We start from the raw sequence: 10,623 nt of genomic DNA, 5'->3' as shown, positions 1-10,623 counted from the left end.
TGACCTTGTGTAACACAAACCATTATCCCTAACATTAGCATGCAACATGTTAGGCCTTTGGCATATCAATGTAATAAATAATCAGAAGAGAATAAAAAGCATATTCTTCTAAGAAGATGGATTAGAAACGAGGTGACACTCTCAAAAGGCAGTTTCAAACCATATAGGAAGAAAGCAACGAGTCATTTAAACTCTCACTTTAATATTAACAAAAGAAAAGAAAATCTAGAAAAGAGGAGATAAATTTCAATCCGCTGGTTGTTTCACTTGGACCATGACCAGTCACCCTTCAGATTTAAGAATAAACCAAGGAATTTATGCTTTCGACAGTTCCTAGTTGCATGTGATATTTTATGTTAAATAAAGTAAAATAAGAGAAAGGGAGTGAGAGAGAGCAAAAAATTTTGAAGCGACAAATAGAGTTTGGCAACCCATCTAATCCAAAAGTAGAACAAAGCATAAAGGTAACATTCAGCCCAAGAAATCTAGTAGTGTTGTTCGTTTTTGTTACCTTGGGAAGTGAGCTTGGAATTCTAAAGTTACTTGGAGATCTTAGAGAAGTTAGAAAAGTACACAAAGCAAGTGTTTGTTTCTTTTGGGAACTGTTCTATTCCCCTATCTATTCTTTACATAACCTGCTTCCACTGTTGCAATCTTCTCCTTCAGCCTGGCCCATTGTCACTGTTATGGTCTTGCTAATTAAAGTAAATAATATTTAACATGGCTCTTTCTTAATAACAAAGGAATTGTAATTTACCATTAACCCCATATAAGACCAGAGTTTTATATGTTATGAGATTAACATGTATTAAGCTGACATATGTAGATATTAAGATTCAACATATAAAATTAATATAATATAAACACAAAACAGAAATCCAAAATCAGAACAAGGTATTAACATATTTTGGTTTTTGTTGTTATAATAAAATACTATCATCCAATCATTGAAGTACTCCACTTGAATTTATACACAAATTTAAAAGATAGTTGCAACATATAGGCAAAACGTAAGCAAAATAATTCAATGGATATAGATACCAGAATGATAAATATTTTGAATTATCCAAGTACGCCATTACCAAGCTTAAGCACCGGAGAATGTAAGACCTATTTATCCATACACAAGTATAGTATGATGTGGCAAGTTGGACAGAGTCCAGGCAACGGTGTATGGCTTCTTTTGGTGAAAAAAGCAGGCATATGATAGACATGTAGGGAAAGAAATGAAAAAAGAAATATACTTGGCCTCTCAAGGACATTGTCCCAATCCCTTTATTCATCCTTGTCAGATTCTTCAGTAACAGCCTTAATTAGCTAAGATTTCAGGCTTGTTATTCGAGATGAATCTAAAAATTCCTGTAGGCCATCTCTTCTTTAAGCTTTAAAAGCCCCCTCCAAATCTAGTATGACATATATAACAAGGTTATGTCTACAGGAATGGACCATAAGAACACAGATTAGGGGAGAGCTTCTTATTCTCCTGTCACTCTAAACAGAAAAAACGCATCATCTACTCTTCTTGTTTCAGGGTGAAGGGAATATGGTGTTTCATCCTTCTAGAAAAATCATTCTTCTTCTCTTTGTGGTGTTCCTAATATCAATTCAACCAGAGAATGTGTTAGGCCTCAGAAGTTCAGAAATTGCACTAAGACAGAGCCAAAAGGACCAAAGGATATTGTTGCAGAATCAACATGCCACGAAGACTAAGGAGGAATTATTGAACACAAAGAAGAACTCAGCAAATGGAAACAAACGGCTTGATTCCACAGAGAAGAATTCAGCCAATTCCAACCATGAGTTTGATCCAAGTCAATCCAGCAAAAGAAGAGTGCCAAGAGGATCAGATCCTATCCACAACAGGACTTAACCAATTCATCCTGTTCCTTTGACTACGAAAGAAAGCAACACTAAGCTGGCATAGAGAACAACACTTGGAAGCTTGAAAAAGAAGAGCAGGTTAGAAATATGGTCCAAATGTACCAGCATTCTGAAAATATATTCACAACAGTTGTTTGGTTTTCCCCTTCTTTTCAATCTAGTTTTAAGAGTTTTGTCAAAGAGAGGCATGTATTTTGTACAGTCAAGCTACTGCATAATTTTTATAGATAGCAATTCAGTGAAGCAGCATCATCTAAAACGTCAGTATAGATGATAATCCCAGCTCCTCCAACGTAAAAATGTTTTCTTTTCAAATCTAATGATCTTTCTCATCTTCATTTTCTCGATCCAACAGACAAGTCTTGCCCCTTAACCAACAAAAGTAAAGTTGATGAGCATTATTTATACATAACATAATTCTGGACACCTGTATTGTTTCATCATGTCATGTAGAGAAGTACTGGATGGAAATTTGTCTCGGTTTCTCAAATATTTTGCCTGTTTCTTGCGATGGTGGGTTGCATGTGTTTGCTGAACAAGAAAAATGGTTTTCTTAGGAAAAAAATGAAAGAAAAATACCGGTAATATTATCAAACAACAAAAATAAGTCATGCATACAAAAAGAAAATGACAAACTCGTCCGTACGCCAGAGGACAAGTAGCTTGCCAAATCAAGGCGTTGTTACTTGTTAAGTATCAACCCATCATGGCATTATTTGCTTTTTCAAAAAATGATGAATAGTTTCAGTTTCGTAATGCCTCATTTGCTTTTAAAATCAAAATGGAATACTAAAATATCATCCAACATGAAGTCATTCCTCTTGTGGATCATCAAAGTCCCTACAGCCTCTAATAGTAGTATACAAACTTAAGAAAGTGATGCTTCAACATTCCCTGAATGTACAATGTGGGGAGGAAGAGTGAGAACCAAGAAATGAAAGTTAATATCCTTTTCATAATTAACAAACACTAAGATTTTTAATGAATGTTCCTAAGATGTGACAGATTGCAATGACGAATGCGGATGTGAACATTATTGGTGTCAAAAGCATAACATTGGGATTGAAGCACAGTCATGCTATATCAGATAAGGGTTAGGAAGCATGATTGAACTAAAAGTTCTATATGAGAACTATTTTTCACCTATTCATGCTAAAGGAGAATCTACTTATTCATTTCATTTCTCCCAAATCTTTCAGGTTCCTTTGCCCCAATCTGTATAGAGGCTAGACTGAAGAACTAACCATTACTATGACCCAAAACAACAAAATCCATCCGAGACCTATTTGCTTGTACACAGATTTCTCTGGTTGCAGCCATGCATCATGATATTTTCTTTATTCCAGTTGTTAATAGGTTCTTGTAACCGTGTAAATGTAGTTAAAAGGTTGATGGATAGAATAATTATCTTATTGAAATAGTTGTTGGAAGCACAAGCAGAGGTGGTAAAATCCAAGTTTAAGAAGGAAATTGTTCTTAGTAAATTCAGACGGAGCAACATGTTCACTGTGCAGCTGTTTCTGATTGTGATGGTAAAATTGTAAGCTCTGGCTACAGAAATTAGAATTTATATAGCCTTTCAATGACCCACTTGTATGTGTAATGCCATTAGTTCATATCCCCATTTTCCAGAAGTTATAAAAATTGCCATTATTCAAAACTAGCAACATATATTAACCATAATTGTATACAATACCCCATCAACAACCCTTTATATCTTGCAATCTTAAAGTGAAGGAAATTTGGGAATATTTAATTTCCAATTTTCCTAATCCTTATTTTCTAACAATATGTGTAAGTAAATTTAATTCCTTTTTCTCTTGGAGCATGAGGAAGATGCGCAGGAACCAAATTTTCTAAACATAATAATCATCAAAGCATCCCAATATCATAGATTTTAAGAAAATCGAAACAGGATAATTTTTTTTAAGAAGATTCAGCAAAAGATAATAGAGGTAAAACAATTTTTACACTGAAAACAAATAAAATAAAATAAAATAACGGAGGTAATACCAAGATGCAGATAGCAACTTCAAAAATTAGCTTTCATAATTCATTCTACATTCCGTCACCGCTCGAAAAGTTCTTTGCTTCCAGCTGACGTCGAAGCAGAAGATAACCAAAGCGTTGCGGATAGGTCCCTGAAAATCGATGGGCCTTATTATTGACCCAACCCGTTAAAGGAATTGGGCTTGTTTATTGATATTAGACTATTACAAGCCTTGTCCGAGATTTGAGCGTTCCTACCTCCACTACCACCAAATTCATGCACTTTCCTAAACTTTGCCAAAAAAATTTTAATTACAAAAGCAATTTTTTTTTACTTTAATCATATTTATCTCACCCTCAATTCCACCACATTCGTTTCTTCTCATCCTCCAACTCTCACTTTCTCTTCTTCTCCATATTCGTTTCCAGTTCTTCTTTCTTTTGGTTTTGGTTCATTCCATTCAAAAGCTTAGAGTAATTATAATGCCAGTTAAGACTAGTGCAGTTGTTGACCAAACCATTAAGACTCTGTCTGTCGCTCATGGAAAAAGGTGACTGTATAATTGATGGTGACAATGAATTGTATGAGACCGCTGAAAGAAAAAAGAAAGTAGTGGTGGCTGAATTGGGTTTGCTCTACCTTGGGATGGGAGTTTCTGGTGGTGAGGAAGGTGTGCTCGTAATGGTCCTTCAACGGATGTTGCAAGTGTACAGAAGTTGACATTCGTTTAATAATGCTCCCCTACGTACTCACTCACGGAATACGGAACCGCATCTAAAATAACATAGCATTTGATTTGTTGTGGGGCACGTGGTTCAACTTAGAATGTATATATGTACATATATGTGTAACATTAGCATTATTGATTATGGAATAAGATTAAGAATATTGGGGATTCCAAGGAAACGAAGAGGGACTTACTTTGAGACTTTGTCCCAGAGAGGGGTTTTGGGGTTTGTATTTTTGAAAGCAATGTCCATGTCAGACTTTATCTTGAGCAAAGCCATTGTTTCCTCTTTAGGCCATCGATTTGCGGTGGAATTCTGGTCACCAAATTCGTCATCCTCTGCTTTGAGCCCCTCAGAGACCGCAGCGGCGCCCCCCTCTAGGTTCGTAAGAGGAGTTTCCGGTGAATATATCACGGCAGCATTGTGAGATATAGGAGAAGAACCTAAAGCGTGGAGAAGGGAAGGCAACTGTCTTGAGAGAAAGAAGATCTCCTTGCGCATGAAGGTCCTTCAAGAACGTGAGTAAATCCTTGGATTCCGGGTAAGGGGAGTAGCTAGATTATCCTATTTGTATTGGGTTTGGATGGAATTCATGTTATTATTCTTGTTATTGTCTGGGGTTGCTTGTGAGTGGAATTCATATGTTTGTTTATCAACGGTCGAGATCTGTCAGAGATGTCCAAAATCAATTGATAATGGCATTTTTTTGACAGATTATCGACGGTCATAACTTCGTCAGTAATAACGTTGTTGGTAATATTTATCGACAGATTATTATTGACCGTCGGTAATTATGAAAGAAAAAATCTGTCGATAATTGTCACATAATCCGTCGGTAATTATCAAAAGAAAAATCTATCGGTAATTACAAAAGGAAAAATCCGTCGGTAATTATCGAACGAAATATTTGTCGGTAATTATTGAAGGAAATATCAGTCGATAAGTCCGTCGGTAAATATCTCGATCGGGTTTATCTTCTTCCTCTTTCCCCTTCTTCTTTTTCCTCAAATTTCAAATTTTTTTTATCAAACTTTCTTCATTTCTAAACCAAAAGAACAATCCAATTCATTCCAAAACCAAAATCAAAGACTAAACTTAGGTTCTCCAATTGTTTTTGAAACTCTAAAATTGGGAAAAATGCCTAATTAGTTTTTGAGCATCCATATTTTCTTCATTTTCAACAACACAACATGCGGCCACCATGTTGGCAGCACTACTCAGCGTGGTTCTCCCACGACAGTGGTGGCGTTCTCCCATGCCAGCGGTGAAAACGGAAGAACAAAAAAGGGTTGCACAGTGGTGACAGCAGCTGAAGCGTGAAAAGGGAAGAAAAGAGACATTGAATGTTGCTGAGAGTGGTTGCAGAGAAGAAAGATGGAGGCGACTTGACTTAATGGAGCGGCAATCTTGCTAAACGCAGATGGAGAAAGTTTTGATTTGTAGCTGCAATGGAGTGGAAGAGAAGAGAAAGATGGAGTGGAAGATGAAGAAGTAGGAAAAAAAGCAAGTTCCTCACACAAATGAGGAAGAAATGAGAAAAATGAGATATATAACACTCTGCTAGTGAACAGAGAGGAAAAATGGGCGGGAAAATTCCTACCCATTTTACCGACGAATTTTTCCTTTAGTAAATGAAGAGTTCATTACTGACAGATTTTTCCTTCGATAAATGAAGGGTCCACTACTGACGAATTTACCGATAGATTTTTTCCTTCGGTAAATGAAGGGCCCATTACCGACAAATTTACCGATGGATTTTTTTCCTTCAGTAAATGAAAGGTCCATTACCGACGAATTTACTGATGGATTTTTTCCTTCGATCAATGTTGGGTCCATTATCGATGGATTTACCGACGTATAGTTCCTTCGGTAAATGAAGGGCGTATTATCGACGGATTTACCGACGAATTTTTTCTTCGATAAATGTGAACTGCATTACCGATCGATTTATTGACGGATTATTCCTTTGGTAATGATTCTGCTAGTAAAATCTGTCGGCAAGAAAAAATAAATTCCGTCGATAAAATCCTTCGATAAATTACAATTACCGACAAAAATATTTTCGTTGGTAAAAATCCGTCGGTAATTATCAGATTTCTTATAATTGTTTGATAATATGGAGGGTTTAAAACGTTAATATTGTGGTGAGAGAGTTTTAGTAAGTTTAAAACCAGTATGATTATATTATATGTGAAAGTGTAAGGGAATGGAAGAAAAAAGATTAGGAAGTTGAAGAATGAGTGTTTGGGATATAAATGTGTTTGAGGTAAGGATATAGAAAAACAAAGTTTTCATAAAGTAATCGAAGAAAAGAAGAGTTCATGTTGGGGTTCTTTGGAAAGCGACGTAGGTTTATGCTTGAAGAAGTAAATAGGAATTTGATAAATGGTGAAAGAAGGATAAGATGGGTTGTAGGGTTGCTTTTAAGTGAATCAAAAGGTTATGAGATAATAGCATGGTAAGAGAAGTTGGGAGGTTACGTTGAGATTAGGAGAGTTGGAAAAATGGGGTTTGATATGTGGAAATAATAAATAACAGATGAAGAAAGAAAAGAATAGAAGGGGAGAAGAAGGTTTTTCTTTAACCACTGGATGTAGTCGAACCAATATGAAAAAGGAAGAAGGAGATTGTATTTTATGAGTTAAGAATAAGTGTCACTGTGAGGATGACATATGAGTTTAATCCTTTAAATGATAACATGTAGAACTTGTATGCAAAGGAGATATTCCTCTTTCATTATCTTATTTAAATATATGTATAAATATTGGTTGTGGGTCTCACGTCAATTAAAAAGGTGAAATTAGAAAGTGAATGATGGGTATTGATTTAGGGAAAACGTTTCTTCAACAACGTAGATTTGACAACAATTTGACAACGACACGTGTCGTTTTGTCATTTGATGTTTTAAATGTTTTTTTTAACAAGTTTAATTTTCTTTTAGAGGGCGTTTTTGGAAAGAAAAATGAGCCAAAAGTTGTTCGCGCCTTCACTTTTGTGAAATTCATCCCTACGAAACTACGAAACTCTCTCACCAGTTTTTCCATTCTTCATTCGAAACTCTCGCTCTGCCATCGAAGTCGCCACCGTCTACCGTTGTGAAAATCGTGCTTGGGTCCATCGTTCTCTTCGCCGCCACTGAAGTCGCCCACCGTCCACCGTTGTGAAAGTCGTGTTTGGGTCCACCGTTCTCTCTGTCGCCACTGAAGTCGCCCATCGTCCACCGTTGTGAAAGTCGTGCTTGGGTCCCCCGTTCTCTCTGGACGAACAGGTGTGTGTCGGTCCGCCATTGAAGTGGTGGGAGGAAGTCTCGAAAGGTTTCATTTTTTCGTTGTTTATAGGAACATTCAAATGTGCTTTTTGGTTTTTGGAAGTGGTTACCCATTTTCCTCTATTCGCCAGTATGACTTGAAATTTTTACCAAATGTATTGGAACGTATCTTTTCCCCTTTGTGTATTTGTTGTTGTAGGTTTTCATTTGATTGAAGTTATTAGTTCAGTTAAAACCGAAATGGAAGCATCAAATAGCAATGTAAGTAGAGTTTGGACATTGGTGTTGTGTTTGTTATGAAGAACATGAAGTACGGGTTCACAAAGATGATGTTCGCAGTGCAGAACAAGAAGTAGGCAATGAAGAACCACAAGTTGGTAATGAAGAACATGAAGGAAGACAACTCTCTCACAATCCGAAACAATCCTCTTCTGCAACATTGAATGAAGTAATAAAAAAAATACAAGATCTCCGGACGTTCGTGGACGATAGATTTGACAGAATTGAAAATCGTGTTGGAGTCGTAGAGCAAGAACTTATTAACTTCCACAATCAATTTGATCAACAACCACCTTCTTAGATTACATTTCATTGCATACTGTTATGTACCCTTTAATTTAAAAACTTGTTGTTACATTTTCATATTAATGTAATTGTCTTTTATTATTATTATTATTATCATTTTTCATTACTCAATACCCTTCATTATTCCTTTTACGTTTGTTTAATATTGAAGTATTCCAACTTTAAGTATTTCATTCACAAAACACTGAAAACACAGTCCTACAGACTCATGGGGAGTGCTTCAGCCAGGACTGGGTAGCACTCCTCAATTTTTGGTACAAAAGGGGATATTTCCACTAGTAAGCGATTACCAGGCCCCTATAATCGATTACAAGTGCATCAGACCTGTGTCAATGGTGAAAGACCTCCTCTCTCAACCTAGGAACACCTATACTTGGTCTTCCATCCACATAGGACTGACCTAACTTGAAATTTCTTGTTGTGGACACATTCAACCATGGCCTGCAAGGATGATCCATTCACAAAACACTGAAAACACAGTCCTGCAGACTCCTAGGGAGTGTTTCAGCCATGTCTGGGTAACACTCCTCAACTTTTGGTACAAAAGGGGATTTTTCCACTGATAATCGATTACAGGGTCCTCTAATCGATTACAAGTGCATCATTCCTTTTTGAAGGGTGCAGGACCTCACCTCTCGACCTAGAAACACCTTTACTTGGTCTTCCATCCACATAGTATTGACCAAACTTGAAATTTCTTGTTGTGGACACCTTCAACCATCACCAACAGGGGTGATCAATCCATAAAACCTTTACACTGGTAATCGATTACAAGGTCCCTGTAATCGATTATGTACGATACGATACCTCCAGCGGTCGGTTTCTAGACGACCGGTCAACAAGATAATAAGTCAGTCATCATGCTGGACCATAATTGGGCCAACCCATTAATGGGCTGATAGCTCAGCTGTAAATTAAAAGGTATTTCACTAAAAATACCGGAAATCAGATAATATAATATGGGGAATCAAATAATATCTAATTAGAGATATAAAAGGAGTTGTTTATGGGTAATGAAGTAAGTTAGTTTATATTTTATTTTGTTTTTATTCTATTAATCTTATATCACTTCAAGGCCTATAAAAAGAGAACCAAGGACACCAAACAAGGTACGTTTACATTGATCACATTCTCCACTTTCATCATCGTCATACATCAATTCCTCTACCAAATTTTCTCACTCTTTGCATTGCCTTGCTGAGAGACAAGAACATCCTACTACAAACGCCTAACTTGAGCTTCGAAGTACCTTTGCAGGTACCCCCCACTCTCGGTCAAAGCTTGAAGTGCAACGGGCGGTCTTAAGAACGTGCGGCAGAACATTGAGAAAGTCGGCGATCCAGTACCAGAAAGTAGCAGAATCCAGGTTAGTGTCTCGGTCCCAAAATTTACTCCGAAACATTTGGCGCCCACCGTGGGGCCGAGGCTTGAAGATCCCCAACGGTAACCACGAGGAGTATGGAGAACAACAACCCTATGGACATGATCAGAGAGTTGCAGACCCAGTTAGAAGCACAGGCGGCACGAATTGAGGCGCAAGCAAAGCAAGTGGAAGAGTAGGCTCATATTATACGTCAGCAGCAAGAGACACAACAAAAACAAAATGAAGAGATTGCCCAACTGAGGGCACGGCGCCTAACTCCTGAGATGTCTGAAACTCAGGGAAGCCAGAATAACGGACGCGGCAGACACACGCCTCCACGAGAGGATCGGTCACCCAACCCATTGCCTTTCACTGAAGCTGTCATGCAAGCCCAAATGCCTGACAGACCTCCTCCACCGATTGAAAGGTTTGACGACACTTCTGACCCGGAGCACCATCTCAGGAACTTCATCGACTCCATGGCTTACTACTCCAAGAGCAACCCGGTCAAATGCAGAGCTTTCTCCCAATCCTTAAAAGGAGAATCCCTGGAGTGGTATTACACTCTTCCCCCTAACTCGGTTGACAGCTTTCGCACTGTCATCACCTTGTTCAAAAAACAGTACGCCATTAACCGGAGAGACGAGATAACCCCCGCCGAACTCGTCAATATAAAACAAGGCAAAGACGAGACGTTGAGAGCGTTCGTACAGAGATACAACGAAGCAGCAAGGCGAGTAAAACGCGTTAACCATGAATTCATAATCGGTAATCTCCCTAATTGTCTAAAACCGGGATATGTCTCGGA

At 37.7% G+C, this 10,623-nt stretch overlaps 1 long non-coding RNA gene across 1 annotated transcript; it reads right to left on the bottom strand.

Annotated features, from left to right (window-relative positions):
- Window positions 1–897: 897 nt before the first annotated feature.
- On the bottom strand, window positions 898–4,445 carry LOC106776545. Its single transcript, XR_001376906.2, has 2 exons — window positions 3,895–4,445; window positions 898–2,412 (listed from the first exon to the last, which is right to left on the bottom strand). It is a non-coding gene; the product is annotated as an uncharacterized LOC106776545 (long non-coding RNA).
- Window positions 4,446–10,623: the final 6,178 nt, after the last annotated feature.

Source organism: Vigna radiata, chromosome 11 (genome assembly GCF_000741045.1).
Source record: "Vigna radiata var. radiata cultivar VC1973A chromosome 11, Vradiata_ver6, whole genome shotgun sequence".
NCBI classification, from domain to species: Eukaryota; Viridiplantae; Streptophyta; class Magnoliopsida; order Fabales; family Fabaceae; genus Vigna; species Vigna radiata.
The sequence above is the reverse complement of the archived record's forward strand: the minus strand, read 5'-3'. Positions and strand labels throughout refer to the sequence as shown.